This window comes from Salmo salar, chromosome 19 (assembly GCF_965601325.2).
Source record: "Salmo salar chromosome 19, fSalSal1, whole genome shotgun sequence".
Classification (NCBI taxonomy): domain Eukaryota; kingdom Metazoa; phylum Chordata; class Actinopteri; order Salmoniformes; family Salmonidae; genus Salmo; species Salmo salar.
The window spans coordinates 18827656-18843543 of record NC_138309.1 but is presented as its reverse complement, the minus strand read 5'-3'; the positions used below and the strand labels follow the sequence as shown (position 1 = coordinate 18843543).

The 15888-nt window shown below is 42.6% G+C and overlaps 1 protein-coding gene across 3 annotated transcripts in view; it reads right to left on the bottom strand.

The window, feature by feature from the left end:
* Positions 1-7872, bottom strand: part of LOC106583976 (integrin beta-1) — a 51853-nt gene extending 43981 nt beyond the window's left edge. For 2 of the 3 annotated variants that reach the window (XM_045702138.2, XM_045702139.2), the window contains exon 1: positions 7629-7872. The gene's annotated coding sequence lies outside the window, so the exon portion shown is untranslated. The remainder of the gene's footprint in view (positions 1-7628) is intronic. The other variant, XM_082965657.1, reaches the window with a different exon arrangement.
* Positions 7873-15888: the final 8016 nt, after the last annotated feature.

Genomic DNA, 15888 nt, shown 5'->3' with positions numbered 1-15888 from the left:
CAGACCAGCCAAAACAAGCTTGTAACAATTGTACTTAAACTTCCCCCTCATACTCATCTGGAGGTTGAGCGTTTTAATCAGCTAGGCTGGCTATCTGTGGAAAAAAAGGATAGCATTAATTCAACTTGGTTTGGTCCACAGAATTATCCCGGACTCAGCCCCGAGGTACCTATCCAACTAGTTTTCATTTGTTAAAGATATCCACCAGCATAACACCAGAGCCAGAGCTTCTAATATTGTCTGTTTTAAATATAAGAATCTATCTGGTAAGAACACATTTTTATATCCCGGCGCTGTTGAGTGGAACAAACTACCACAGCAACTCAAAGCCAAACCAACCATAACTACTTTTAAAAAGAATGTCAAAAGCTGGCTAATGTGTGAACAGAAGAACCTTTTTTTGTCTGTATCTCCATAATGTGTCTGTATCTGTGTTATTGTTTTGTGTATTTATGTAAAGAAAAAGAAAAGAAAAATAGGGACCACAATGGAAATAAGTCCCCGGCTTTATTGTGTAATCCCAGTCACTTTAAAAAATCTTTGTGCTGTGTGAATATGTATTTGTTTTTACTGATTGAAAAAAACTATACAGACAATGACTTCATCAAACAACACTGTTTCATGACGCATCAGTGACATAGCAGGAGATGTTTTGAAACAATTACTGCTTGCATACAGGCCAGTGAATTCTATGCGTTACAGCTGGATGAGTCAACAGATGTGGCGGGCCTGGCACAGCTCCTGGTATATGTCAGTTATGTTTATAGGGGGTCAATTAAGGAAGACATCCTCTTGTGCAAACCACTGGAAACCAGGACAACATGAGAGGATATTTTTAAAGTACTGGTCAGCTTTGTGACGTCAAATGGACTTTGGTGGTCAAGATGTGTTGGTATCTGTACTGATGGTACAAAGCCATGACAGGGAGGCATAGTGGAGTGGTAACGCGCATGCAAGCAGTTGCTCCCGACTCCACTTCGGTACACTGCAGCATCCACCGAGAGGCTCTTGCTGCCAACAACTTGAAAGACATTTTGGACACAACAGTGAAAATTGTTAACTTTGTTAAAGCAAGGCCCCTGAACTCGTGTATTTTCTGCACTATGCAATGATATGGGCAGCGACCATGTAAAGCTTTTACAACATACAGAACTGAGCTGGTTATCAAGGGGCAAAGTATTGACACATTTTTTTTTAAATTGAGACGAGCTTAAAGTTTTTCACTTGTCTGACTGCTTGCATGATGACGAGTTTCTCACACGACTGGCCTATCTGGGTGATGTTTTTTCTCGCCTGAATCTGAATCTAGGATTACAGGGACTCTCCACAACTATATTCAATGTGCGGGACAAAATTGAGGCTATGATTAAGAAGTTGGAGCTCTTCTCTGTCTGCATTAACAAGGACAACACATGGGTTTGATTTTTTTGTGTGCAAATGAACTCAAGCTTACGGACAATGTCAAATGTGATATAGCGAAGCAATTACGCAGGTACCTTCCTAAAACGGATGACACAAACAACTGGATTCGTTATCCCTTTCATGCCCTGCCTCCAGTCCACTTACCGATATCTGAACAAGAGAGCCTCATCGAAGTTGCAACAAGCGGTTCTGAGAAAATAGAATTTAATCAGAAGCCACTGCCAGATTTCTGGATTGGGCTGCGCTCGGAGTATCCTGCCTTGGCAAATCATGCTGTTAAGACACGGATGCCCTTTGCAACCACTTACCAATGTGAGAGTGGATTCTCGGCCCCCACTAGCATGAAAACTAAATACAGGTACAGACTGTGTGTGGAAAATGATTTAAGACTGAGACTCTCCAATACAACCCAACATTGCAGAGTTATGAGCATCCTTTCAAGCACACCCTTCTCATTAACGTGTGGTGAGATATTCACCATTTTCGATGAACAAATAAGGTTTTATATGTAAGATGGTTAAATAAAGAGCAAACATATTGATTATTATTATATTATTATTTGTGCCCTGGTCCTGTAAGAGCTCTTTATTACTTCCCACGAGCCGGGTTGTGACAAAAACTCACACTCATTCTTATGTTTAATAAATGTATCGTATAGTGTGTGTGTGGCAGGCTTACAATGATGGCAAAAAACAACATTTGAGAATGCGCTGACCCTGGTGCTATAGGGGATACGCAGCTGGAGGTTGAATGTTTGAAGGGATATGGGACTATAAAAAGTTTGGGAACCACTGGTGTAGAGAATCATTGTACCATCTAAACCGCTGTGAATTATATTTCCCATAACCAAAAATATTGTGTTTTCAGCTACTACTGTGAATAAGTGACATGGAGAAGGGAGGGAGAGACAGCAAACAACCAAGCCGACTCGCACTATAGTAGAATAATAGCTGCCATAGCTAGGTTATTTATCATCCAATATGATTACGTAGTACCTGTCTTGACTGCATCAAACTGAGAGAAGCTAGTTAAGCTAGCTTGCTAGGCTAATTGAGGCCTCATGCGCTTTCTCGTGGTACACATTTACAAACAACAACTCCATTCAGAATATTAAGTAGAAGCCTACCGGTTGGCTCTTGTTCGTTGTAACCTATGCTGCTCCTTTAACTTTTAATAATATCATTTTAATTCCATCTTCCATTGATTAGATATCTCCTATCTTTTGCCACACACAGATGTAGCCTACTGCCACTCTGATGACTTATGACTGGCCAACAACAAGCTACAGTTGAAGTCGGAGGTTTACATACACTTAGGTTGGAATCATTAAAACTCGTTGTATAATTAACCACTCCACACATTTCTTATTAACAAACTATAGTTTTGGAAAGTCGGTTAGGACATCTACTTTGTGCATGACACAAGCAATTTTCAACAATTGTTTACAGACAGATTATTTCACTTATAATTCACTGTATCACAATTCCAGTGGGTCAGAAGTTTACATACACTAAGTTGACTGTGCCTTTAAACAGCTTGGAAAATTCCAGAAAATGATGTCATGGCTTTAGAAGCTTCTGATAGGCTAATTTACATAATTTGAGTCAATTGGAGGTGTACCTGTGATGTATTTCAAGGCCTACCTTCAAACTCAGTGCCTCTTTGCTTGACATCATGGGAAAATTAAAAGAAATCAGTCAAGACCTCAGAAAAAAAATTGTTGACCTCCACAAGTCTGGTTCATCCTTGGGAGCAATTTCCAAATGCCTGAAAGTACCACGTTCATCTGTACAAACAATAGTACTGTCACGTCCTGACCATATACTTAGGTTTTTTTTGTATTATATTTGGTCAGGACGTGGCAGTTATGTTTGGTTATGGTATAGTGGGGTTGTGAGTGTTGGGGTAGGTTCTAGGTTAGGTATTTCTATGTGGAGTTTGGTGAGTGTATGTCTGTTGGGTTAATTGGGGTTGGGACTCTCAGTTGAAGGCAGGTGTTGTCTATCTGCCTTTGATTGAGAGTCCCATATAGTGGGGTGTGTTTGTGTTTGATTTTTGTGGGTAATTGTAATTTTGCACTGTGTTTCGTTTCACCTGTGAAACTGTCACCTTTCTCCTCTGCGTGTTTATTTTGTTTTGTCGTTTCCATCTAAAATAAATATGATGTGGAACAGTCAACCTGCTGCGTATTGGTCATCGAGTGATTTCGACATATCTTCCGATGAGGGAGAATACGAGGAACGTGACAGAATTACCCACCAACAACGGACCAAGCAGCAGAGGAAGGAGCAGCACAAGGAGAGGCACCAGGAGAAAAGCTATCTGGAGTCATGGACTTGGGAGGAAATCCTGGACGGGAAAGGACCATGGACTCAAGCTGGCGATTATCGCCGCCCACAGTGGGAGATCGAGGCGGCGAGAGCTGAGAGGCGCTGGTATGAGGAGAGGGAGCGCAACGGACACGGGAGGCAGCCCCACAATTTTTTTGGGGGGGGGCACACGGGGAGATTGGCGGAGTCAGGTGGTAGACCTAAGCCAACTCCCCGTGCTTACCGGAAGCAGCGTGGTACTGGTAAGACACCGTGTTATGCTGTGGAGCGCACGGTGTCCCCAGTGCGCGTTCAAAGCCCGGTGCGCTACATACCAGCCCCCCGCAAGTGCCATGCGAGTGCAGGCATCGAGCCAGGGCGGATGGTGCCAGCTCAGCGCGTCTGGTCTCCAGTGCGCCTCCTCGGTCCAGGTTATCCTGCGCCGGCGTTGCGCACTGTGTCTCCAGAGCGCTGGGAGGGTCCAGTTCGCCCAATGCCTGCTCTCCGCCCGTGCCGGGCCAAAGTGGGCATTCAGCCTGGAGTGTGGGTAAAGAGTGTCCGTACCAGAACTCCAGTGCTCCCCCACAGCCCGGTTTATCCTGTGCCTCCTCCCAGGACCAGGCCTTCAGTGGGTCTCCCCATCCTGGTTCATCCTGTGCCACCTCCCAGGACCAGGCCTCCAGTGGGTCTCCCCATCCTGGTCCGTCCTGTGCCACCTCCCAGGACCAGGCCTTCAGTGGGTCTCCCCAGCCTGGTGAGTCCTGTGCCACCTCCCAGGACCAGGCCTTCAGTGGGTCTCCCCATCCTGGTTCATCCTGTGCCACCTCCCAGGACCAGGCCTCCAGTGGGTCTCCCCATCCTGGTCCGTCCTGTGCCACCTCCTCGGACCAGGCCTCCAGTGGGTCTCCCCATCCTGGTTCATCCTGTGCCACCTCCCAGGACCAGGCCTTCAGTGGGTCTCCCCAGCCTGGTGAGTCCTGTGCCTGTGCCCAGGGCCAGGCATCCATCATGTCTCCCCAGCCTGGTGAATCCTGGGTCAGGGCCGTCGGAGGATCCGACACCGGGGTGCGGCCCAGAGGATCCGACACCGGGGTGCGGACCAGAGTATCCGACAACCTCTTGCGACCCGGGACTGAGGGGAGCTGCCTGTGACCCAGAACCGGGTGAGTCTGGTCACAATTCTAAAATAAAGTTGATTAACTATGACTGTGATGATTCTGCCTACAACCCAGAACCGAAGGAGTCTGCTTACAGCCTGGGACCGACGGAGTCGGCCCACGAACCAGAACCAAAGAAGTCTGCCTACTGTCCTAAGCCCAACAGGTCTGTCTACGGTCTGTTGGACAGTAGGCCAGAACCGGAGCCACCTCCAATATAGGTGGGTTGGGGAGGGGGGGTGTAGCACTGTGCCGTCGTTGACGGCAGCCACCCTCCCTTCCCTCCCTTTAGTTAGGAGGTTAATTGTGTGTTGTTTTTTTTTGTTTTTGTTTTTTTCTGTTGGTTTTGTGCATTCAGTGTATGCACCTTTAGGGGGGGGTAATGTCACGTCCTGACCATATACTTAGGTTTTTTTTGTATTATATTTGGTCAGGACGTGGCAGTTATGTTTGGTTATGGTATAGTGGGGTTGTGAGTGTTGGGGTAGGTTCTAGGTTAGGTATTTCTATGTGGAGTTTGGTGAGTGTATGTCTGTTGGGTTAATTGGGGTTGGGACTCTCAGTTGAAGGCAGGTGTTGTCTATCTGCCTTTGATTGAGAGTCCCATATAGTGGGGTGTGTTTGTGTTTGATTTTTGTGGGTAATTGTAATTTTGCACTGTGTTTCGTTTCACCTGTGAAACTGTCACCTTTCTCCTCTGCGTGTTTATTTTGTTTTGTCGTTTCCATCTAAAATAAATATGATGTGGAACAGTCAACCTGCTGCGTATTGGTCATCGAGTGATTTCGACATATCTTCCGATGAGGGAGAATACGAGGAACGTGACAAGTACGCAAGTATAAGCACCATGGGACAATGCAGCCGTCATACCCCTCAGGAAGGAGAAGCGTTGTGTCTCCTAGAGATGAACGTACTTTGGTGCGAAAAGTGCAAATCAATCCCAGAACAACAGTAAAGGACCTTGTGAAGATGCTGGAGGAAACAGGTACAAAAGTATCTATATCCACAGTAAAAAAAGTCCTATATTGACATAACCTGAAAAGCCACTCAGAAGGAAAGAAGCCAGTGCTCCAAAACTGCCATAAAAAAGCCAGACTATGGTTTGCAACAGCACATGGGGACAAAGATCGTACTTTTTGGCGAAATATCCTCTGGTCTGATGAAACAAAAATAGAACTGTTTGGCCATAATGACCATCGTTATGTTTGGAGGAAAAAAGGGGAGGCTTCCAAGCCGAAGAACACCATCCCAACCGTGAAGAACAGGGGTGGTAGCAACATGTTGTGGGGGTGCTTTGCTGCAGGAAGGACTGGTGCACTTCACAAAATAGATGGCATCATGAGGAGGAAAATGATGTAGATACATTGAAGCAACATCTCAAGACATCAGTCAGGAAGTTAAAGCTTGGTCACAAATGGGTCTTCCAAATGGACAATGACCCCAAGCATACTTCCAAAGTTGTGGCAAAATGGCTTAAGGACAACAAAATCAAGGTATTGGAGTGGCCATCACAAAGCCCTGACCTCAATCCTATAGAGAATTTGTCGGCAGAAATGGAAAAGTGTGTGCGAGCAAGGAGGCCTACAAACCTGACTCAGTTACACCAGCTCTGTCAGGAGGGATGGGCCAAAATTCACCCAACTGATTGTGGGAGGCTTGTGGAAGGCTACCGAAATGTTTGACCCAAGTTAAATAATTTAAAGGCAATGCTACCAAATACTAATTGAGTGTATGTAAACTTCTGACCCACTGGGAATGTGATGAAAGAAATAAAAGCTGAAATAAATCATTCTCTCTGCTATTATTCTGACATTTCGCATTCTGAAAATATAAGTGGTGATCCTAACTGACCTAAAACAGGGAATTTTTACTCAGATTAAATGTCAGGAATTGTGAAAAACTGAGTGTAAATGTATTTGGCTAAGGTGTATGTAAACTTCCGACTTCAACTGTACATGCGCCACTTCCTGAAAAGCAAGAGCAGTAGCCTAAATGTACAATTTCTTTCTCTCTCTCTCTTAGCAATGGGTGTTCTGAGTCTTTTCGGTGATCCGAAACATTTGGCTTCGTTCGCGTAGAAGACCTGGCTCATTTGGATCCCAAACACCTCTTTGTTCAAATGCTTAAAAATCTACATAGAACCATGAAAAAAATGTAAATCTCCAATGTACATTTTTACCTGGCCAAATGATTAGATGGCATGCAAATTAATTTTACGCACTGTAAATATCACATTATTTTGTAATTTATCTGCAGAAAAAAACTTTTGAGCCTAAAAAGCAGTAGTAGGAGTATGCAAGTCTGAGAGCCAAAGGGAATGCAATTCGGTGAAGACGTTCACCAAAAAGATCCTTTCAAAAAGAGCCACCGATCACTACCCACTCTCTTCTGTGGCAGTCACATTCCAATGTGTTTTCAGACAAGTCAGTTAAAATTATATATACCCAAGACCCATGACAATCATATCAGATCCGATCCAGACCTGTGACAATATTTATAATTCTGGATCCGGACCCGCTCATGTCCCGGGTATCCGGGTACAGGTGGATCCATGAAGACCTCTAGATAGGGGTGTTTTTTTCGACACCACCACCCCCCCAGTAAATGTCGAACTGTCCTTATTAAGAATATCCATCATAAAAGTCCTTCACTCATGTGGAAAAATCATAGACTTATTGGAGAGTAATCAAGACCGGATGAAAAACAGGATTCATACAATTATCAAAATATAAATATTTACCTTATCGGCGTGACTTATTTCCGAGGCAACATACGTAAATGTATGCTCTTAAAAATCCCCGTCGTGATCCGCTACACACCGTAGACACAGCAGCAATTGCTTTGTTGGTAACAGCTTTCTCCTCTGCGAAAAGTCACGGTCAATTCACTCCCCCGCGGGTCACTCCTTACTTAGTTACTTCATTGCGAAAGGGAAAAATGCAGTCTACTATTTAGTTGTAAAAAAGTGTTGGCGTATGTAATATATATATATATATATATATATATATATATATATATATTTAGCATATTCCCCAGGCCGCGTGAATTTATTTTTATTTTCAAAATTAGTCCGCAGTATTCTCCTCTGAAGCTAAGCTCCGCCTCCACAGGAAATTCCATATGACGTCATGAGTTTAAGATACGCCCATATTCTATTACAGTGAACATTATGACATGTACGAGAATAATGAAAGTTCTACCAAAGCTAACACTGGAATAGCTCTTCTTATCAGATACATTTGTCATGTATGGATGGGTTTGTGATGTGTTTCCTTTTAGGGTCATGTTCAGTCTATATCCCTTATTGGTTACCCTCTTTTTAATGGACATTGTATGCTTTTTAAAATTACTTTGCAAGAGGTTCTTGGGAGAATTGCTGACATCTAGTACTACTATAATACATATTGCTGAGTGGACAACAGTTTCCATGTGGATGTTAGAGTCTGGTTAGGGTGTACCCACACAGGCTCCATTGAAGCTGCCCAGGTCTGAATGGGACACAAAGACACTGTTTGTGCTATACAGAAAACCTCATTGCATAAAGAATCAAAGGGCGATTCATTCTTTCTCATATTTGGACTACTTACTCTCACACAACAACTTAATAGGCTACCTGTTATTTTACTGCTGTTCTGCATGGTTTTGGGTTTGAACCCAGTCCAGCCTCTTTCACTGTTCAATCACCACTTTCATTTGTTTATGTTAGAAAAAATTACTTTGACTGGTCACCTTGCTCCTTATCAAATGTGTTTTGGTTGGATTTGACCAAAATAAAATGCAAGCAAGAAAGTTATTTTGTATTCAACCATATTTCTTGTATTTAATTTATTTTTCTTTATTAAGAAAATATTTATTCTTCAGGATGGAAGACATTGGTAAACTTCCCAGTCAAACAACCACTGGCGGATTTACCATTAGGCAAAAGTGCCTGCCTCAGGCCTCACATCATCAAGGAGCCTCCTGAGCTGGGGGAAGAAAAAAAAATATATATATATGTATATTCTCTGCTTGAGAATACATTTTTACAATATGGCCAAAGTCAATATATTTTGTGGCTGTGGTAACTAGTGACAACCGGCTTGTCAGACAGAGTGACATTCCGAAAATTGGTCTTCTCTACTCTATGGAAAGGTGAAACTCTCAGGAACACGATGGTGTTCTCCGTTTGAGGGACCACAATGGAAATAAGTCCCTGACTTTATTGCGTAACCCTGGTCACCTTTAAAAAGATTTGCACTGTGTGTATATTTGTGCTGTGTGTACATATACCGGGTTACCTCTAGTCTGAAGGTATCCGGTACCGGGCATTCCCACGTAAAAGGTATACAGGTAATTCCACTGAATTGTTTATTTTATTTTCCAGATTTTTCTTATCTCTCAGATATAGGACAGACACTTCAAAACATAGTTCCTTTTGATTTGATTTCTGACAAATTTCTGTTTTTCCATGTATTAATCTGTTATTCAATGCGTTTCTATGGGCTAATATCAGTAAGGCCAAAATCAATGTTTTATCAAATCGTTTTTTTAATATATATATTTATTTATATACCTACAGGAGTTCAAAATGAAATAGCTAAATGATTCTTCAAATGACCATCTTAAAACTATTCCATACAATGAGGGAAAAAAGTATTTGATCCCCTGCTGATTTTGTACGTTTGCACACTGACAAAGAAATGATCAGTCTATCATTTTAATGGTAGGTTTATTTGAACAGTGAGAGACAGACTAACAACAAAAAAATCCAGAAAAACGCATGTCAAAAATGTTATAAATTGATTTGCATTTTAATGAGGGAAATAAGTATTTGACCCCCTCTCAATCAGAAAGATTTCTGGCTCCCAGGTGTCTTTTATACAGGTAACGAGCTGAGATTAGGAGCACACTCTTAAAGGGAGTGCTCCTCATCTCAGCTTGTTACCTGTATAAAAGACACCTGTCCACAGAAGCAATCAATCAATCAGATTCCAAACACTCCACCATGGCCAACACCAAAGAGCTCTCCAAGGATGTCAGGGACAAGATTGTAGACCTACACAAGGCTGGAATGGGCTTCAAGACCATCGCCAAGCAGCTTGGTGAGAAGGTGACAACAGTTGGTGCGATTATTCGCAAATGGAAGAAACACAAAAGAACTGTCAATCTCCCTCGGCCTGGGGCTCCATGCAAGATCTCACCTCGTGGAGTTGCAATGATCATGAGAACGGTGAGGAATCAGCCCAGAACTACACGGGAGGATCTTGTCAATGATCTCAAGTCAGCTAGGACCATAGTCACCAAGAAAACAATTGGTAACACACTACGCCGTGAAGGGTTGAAATCCTGCAGCGCCTGCAAGGTCCCCCTGCTCAAGAAAGCACACATACATGCCCATCTGAAGTTTGCCAATGAACATCTGAATGATTCAGAGGACAACTGGGTGAAAGTGTTGTGGTCAGATGAGACCAAAATGGAGCTCTTAGGCATCAACTCAACTCGCCGTGTTTGGAGGAGGAGGAATGCTGCCTATGACCCCAAGAACACCATCCCCACCGTCAAACATGGAGGTGGAAACATTATGCTTTGTTTTTCTGCTAAGGTGACAGGACAACTTCACCGCATCAAAGGGACGATGGACGGGGCCATGTACCGTCAAATCTTGGGTGAGAACCTCCTTCCCTCAGCCAGGGCATTGAAAATGGGTCGTGGATGGGTATTCCAGCATGACAATGACCCAAAACACATGGCCAAGGCAACAAAGGAGTGGCTCAAGAAGAAGCACATTAAGGTCCTGGAGTGGCCTAGCCAGTCTCCAGACCTTAATCCCATAGAAAATCTGTGGAGGGAGCTGAAGGTTCTTGCTGCCAAACGTCAGCCTCGAAACCTTAATGACTTGGAGAAGATCTTCAAAGAGGAGTGGGACAAAATCCCTCCTGAGATGTGTGCAAACCTGGTGGCCAACTACAAGAAACATCTGACCTCTGTGATTGCCAACAAGGGTTTTGCCACCAAGTACTAAGTCATGTTTTGCAGAGGGGTCAAATACTTATTTCCCTCATTAAAATGCAAATAATTTTATAACATTTTTGACATGCGTTTTTCTGGATTTTTTTGTTGTTATTCTGTCTCTCACTGTTCAAATAAACCTACCATTAAAATTATAGACTGATAATTTCTTTGTCAGTGGGCAAACGTACAAAATCAGCAGGGGATCAAATACTTTTTTCCCTCACTGTATGTTAGCTTAGTAGAAACCCAGCCCCGGGCCCTTAGACTCTAAGGGAATGCGATACGCATTTCTCTAGTAAAAAGACCGTTGCTGCTGATAATACTGCCATCGTCGTTAAGGTAAGAGACATGTATGTGTCACCCATGTATTGGATGCTGTCTTGCCAAAGAGAGTATGGCATATCACTAACTGTAAGTTGCTCTAGATAAGAGTGTCTGTTAAATGACTAAAATGTAAATATACATGGGTTACATATAGTCCTAGTAAGACAGAAAGACGCTGTTTCGCTCGCTCGTATGCTTTCTCCAGTACGACAGTTTCAGCCACTTGTGAATTGAAGGAAAGTTGTCGGGTGCACAGTGCACTGTTCGGATGCTGGAATTATTTGGATGAACTTGCTAAGGTAACCTACTTCTTGAAGGGATTTGTTTGACAGTCAGATGAAAACATAATGACTGGTTGTGTTCATGACACATTAAAAGGTAATACATTGTACATGTCTTCACTATAAAACCCATATATTGTTTGGGAACCCATATATTGTATGAGCAGCAATAGGAGGGATGGGGTGGGGGGTGGGGGGGGGGGATCAGACTGGCCTCTGACTGGAGCCTCCAAATCACTAAGTCCGCCCCTGCAAACAATCAAAACATCAGTCCTGGTAGCTTGACTGTTCCTGTTTAAAACCTCTTAACGATCGGACCCTTTTTTTCAATGTTCCCCGAAAATGACATACCCAAATTTCACCGCCTGTTGCTCAGGACCTGAAGCAAGGATATGCATATTCTTAATACCATTTGAAAGTAAACACTTTGAAGTTTGTGGAAATGTGAAATGAATGTAGCAGAATATAACACATTACATTGGGTAAAAGATAATACAAAGAAAAAAACACTGTTGGGGCTAGGGGGCAGTATTTTCACGGCCGGATGAAAAACGTACCCAATTTAAACAGGTTACTACTCTGGCCCAGAAAATAGAATATGCATATTATTAGTAGATTTGGATAGAAAACACTCTGAAGTTTCTAAAACTGTTTGAATGGTGTCTGTGAGTATAACAGAACTCATATTGCAGGCAAAAAACCTGAGAAATATTGAGTCAGGAAGTGGGAAAAATTCGAAATGTAGTTTTCTTTTGAATCCCTTGAAAAACTACAATGACATAGGATTTACGTTGCACCTCCTAACTCTTCCATTGGCTGTCAACAATCCCTTAGGAACTCCTTTCATCCGTCATCTGTAACCGGGCAGAAAATTCTGGCTTGTTCAATCCCTGGCCAGTCTGAGAACAGGTGTCTTATGACGCGCATCCACGTGACTTAGCTGTTGTTTTATTTTTCTTGTATGACGAATACCTATTGCCCGGTTGTAAAATTATCGCAATTTTACGTAAAAAATTACGCTAAAGGATTGATTGTAAACATCGTTTGACGTGTTTCTACAAACGGTAATGGAACTTTTGGCCATTTCGTCTACGGATTTGCGTCCACGCCACATGGCATTGTAAAGTGTTCTGGATGGGTCAACAAAATGGATGTATTTGGAAATAAATGATGGGCTTTGCAGAACAAATGAAAATTTCTTGTGGAAGTGGGTGCCCATCCGAGTGCATTCCGCCGAAGATCAGCAAAGGTAAGTAAATATTTCGAACATATTTTTAGAGATTTGTTGACGTCGGGGTTGTAGGCTAACTGTATAGCTTAGCATTGAAGGCTAAGTTCTGTACTCAGAATATTGAACAATGTGCTTTTTCCATACAGTTATTTTGAAATCTGACAAAGTGGCTGCATAAAGGAGTAGATTATCTCTAATTCTTTAAATAATTGTTGTAATTTTTTTTAAACGTTATGAGTTCTTCTGTAAATTAAATGTGCCTATTCACCGGAGGTTATCGGGGAGAACATTTTCTGAACGTAACGCGCCAATGTAAAAATTGGGTTTTTGGATATAAATATAAACTTGATTGATCAAAAAATGCATGTATTGTCTAACATGATGCCCTAGGAGTGTCATCTGATGAAGACTGTCAAAGGTTAGTCCTTAATTTTAGCTGTATATCTGATTTTGTGATGGCTATCGTGCTTCTTTTTTTTTTTTTTGCTGAGGTGCTATGCTAAAATAATCTAATGTTTTGCTTTCACCATAAAGCCTTTTTGAAATCGGACAATGTGATTGGATTAACGAGTAGAGTATCTTTAAAATGCCGTTTAATACTTGAATATTAATTTTGAGATATTTCTTTTTTAATTTCGCGCAGTGTTATCTCACTGGTTGTTGTCCAACCAATCCGTATCCCCAACAGGTTTAAAAAAATAAATAATTGTACCTTCATCTTTGAAATGCAAGAGAAAGGCCATAATGTATTATTCCAGCATAGGCACAATTTTGATTTTGGCAACTAGATGGAAGTAGTGTATGTGCAAAGTTTTAGACTGATCCCATAGAGGTTAATCCCTGGGATCTATTTCGAGAGGAACTTTGTTCTTCGTCTTTATTTTCATTCAGCACTCTCATCAGGGTCATTACAGTTCCTTAATCACTGCCATATTGTATTCCCCTGGCCCAATCATGCAACTACTCTACAGCTACATATTGCCCACTCCCAATTCCAGATGTTGACCTATCCTTCCTGGCTCTTGAATAACTATGATAATAATTCACAACTGTGGAAATGTTTTCTTGCACAGAATTTTTGTCACATTAGAGAATCATTTATACAACTATTTATAACTATTTATAACTCTTATCCAGAGCGACTTACAAATTGTCGCCCTGTGTGAGGGCGACAATTTGTAAGTCGCTCTGGATAAGAGCGTCTGCTAAATGACTTAAATGTAATGTAATTGTAAATTTATAAAACTTTATAAAACTACAAGGGGATGGATTTTATTGTGTATGTTTTGTCATCAAGTGTCTGTCATCAGATTTCCTTTCATCAAGAACATTATTAGGTCTTGATTGTATTTATATATCTAAACAGTAGGCCTTGTGGAACTTTCTTCCAAACGAAATACAGGATAAATAGATAGAAAATGAACCCCAGGCAGTATCTGTTATCAGCTAAAGCCAAGCAAGCACACCCATAAGAACTGCCAGGTGTTTAGTACCTGTGGCCAAGTTTGCAGGCCAAGGATTGAGCTGGGAAACAATCTATGCCTGAAGCTATATGGTATGCAGACATGAAGATTCTGGCTCTCTTTTCCTTCTTATAAACTCAGCAAAAAAAGAAATGTCCTCTCACTGTCAACTGCGTTTATTTTCAGCAGACTTAACATGTGTAAATGTTTGTATGATTAAAACAAGATTCAACAACTGAGACATAAACTGAACAAGTTCCACAGACATGTGACTAATAGAAATGGAATAATGTGTCCCTGAACAAAAGGGGGGGGGGGGGGGCGTCAAAAGTAACAGTCAGTATCTGGTGTGGCCACCAGCTGCATCAAGTACTGCAGTGCATCTCCTCCTCATGGACTGCACCAGATTTGCCAGTTCTTGCAGTGAGATGTTACCCCACTCTTCCACCAAGGCAACTGCAAGTTCCCAACATTTCTGGGGGGAATGGCCCTCACCCTCCAATCCAACAGGTCCCAGATGGGATTGAGATCCGGGCTCTTCGCTGGCCATGGCAGAACACTGACATTCCTGTCTCGCAGGAAATCAAGCACAGAACGAGCAGTATGACTGGTGGCATTGTCATACTGGAGGGTCATGTAAGGATGAGCCTGCAGGAAGGGTACCACATGAGGGAGGAGGATGTCTTCCCTGTAACGCACAGAGTTGAGATTGCCTGCAATGACAACAAGCTCAGTCTGATGATGCTGTGACACACTGCCCCAGACCATGTCGGACCCTCCACCTCCAAATCGATTCAGCTCCAGAGTACAGGCCTCGGTGTAACGCTCATTCCTTCAACGATAAACACGAATCCGACCATCAACCCTGGTGAGACAAAACCGTGACTCGTCAGTGAAGAGCACGGTGGGTTTGTGCCCATAGGCCACCATGTTGCCGGTGTTGTCTGGTGAGGACCTGCCTTACAACAGGCCTACAAGCCCTCAGTCCAGCCCCTCTCAGCCTATTGCGGACAGTCTGAGCACTGATGGAGGGATTGTGCGTTCTTGGTGTAACTCGGGCAGTTGTTGTTGCCATCCTGTACCTGTCCCGCAGATGTGATGTTCGGATGTACCGATCCTGTGCAGGTGTTGTCACACGTGGTCTGCCACTGCGAGGATGATTATTATGAGCTGCAATTCAGCATTGCGTCATAGCGAATGAGTCAAAGGCAAAAATGTAATGATATAGTTGTTTATACGTTTTTCCTCTAAGCTTACATGTTTCTACTCCCTTGAGTCTCCTTGTGGCCCTTTTAGTCATTGCACATGGGAACAGCCACATATGCCAAGTTATTGTTGCTTTTTGAAAAGTCCTGATTTAGTGTGTCTATTCTTTAATCCTACTTTTTGCATAGTAAAAACACAAATGAATACCTGCCATCTTGTCTGGATTTTGAAGCCAAACTACTACAGAGGCAATTGACAATGGTCACAATTGACCAAGGTCACAATCACATGGAAATCATGAGAAACATATACAGAAAGACATTCAGTAGCCAGACTCAAGCCCCCACAGTGACGTACGTGTTGCTTTTGGCAGTGTGGATCAGCTTTAAGGGTCTATCAGAGTAACAAAGGTGTGTACGCACAGCAGTCTTCTAGAATATTGGACCGTTGGCATTCACACTTCCAAATTGTCAGCGCAGCTCATTTAATTTCTCCAACTGTCAA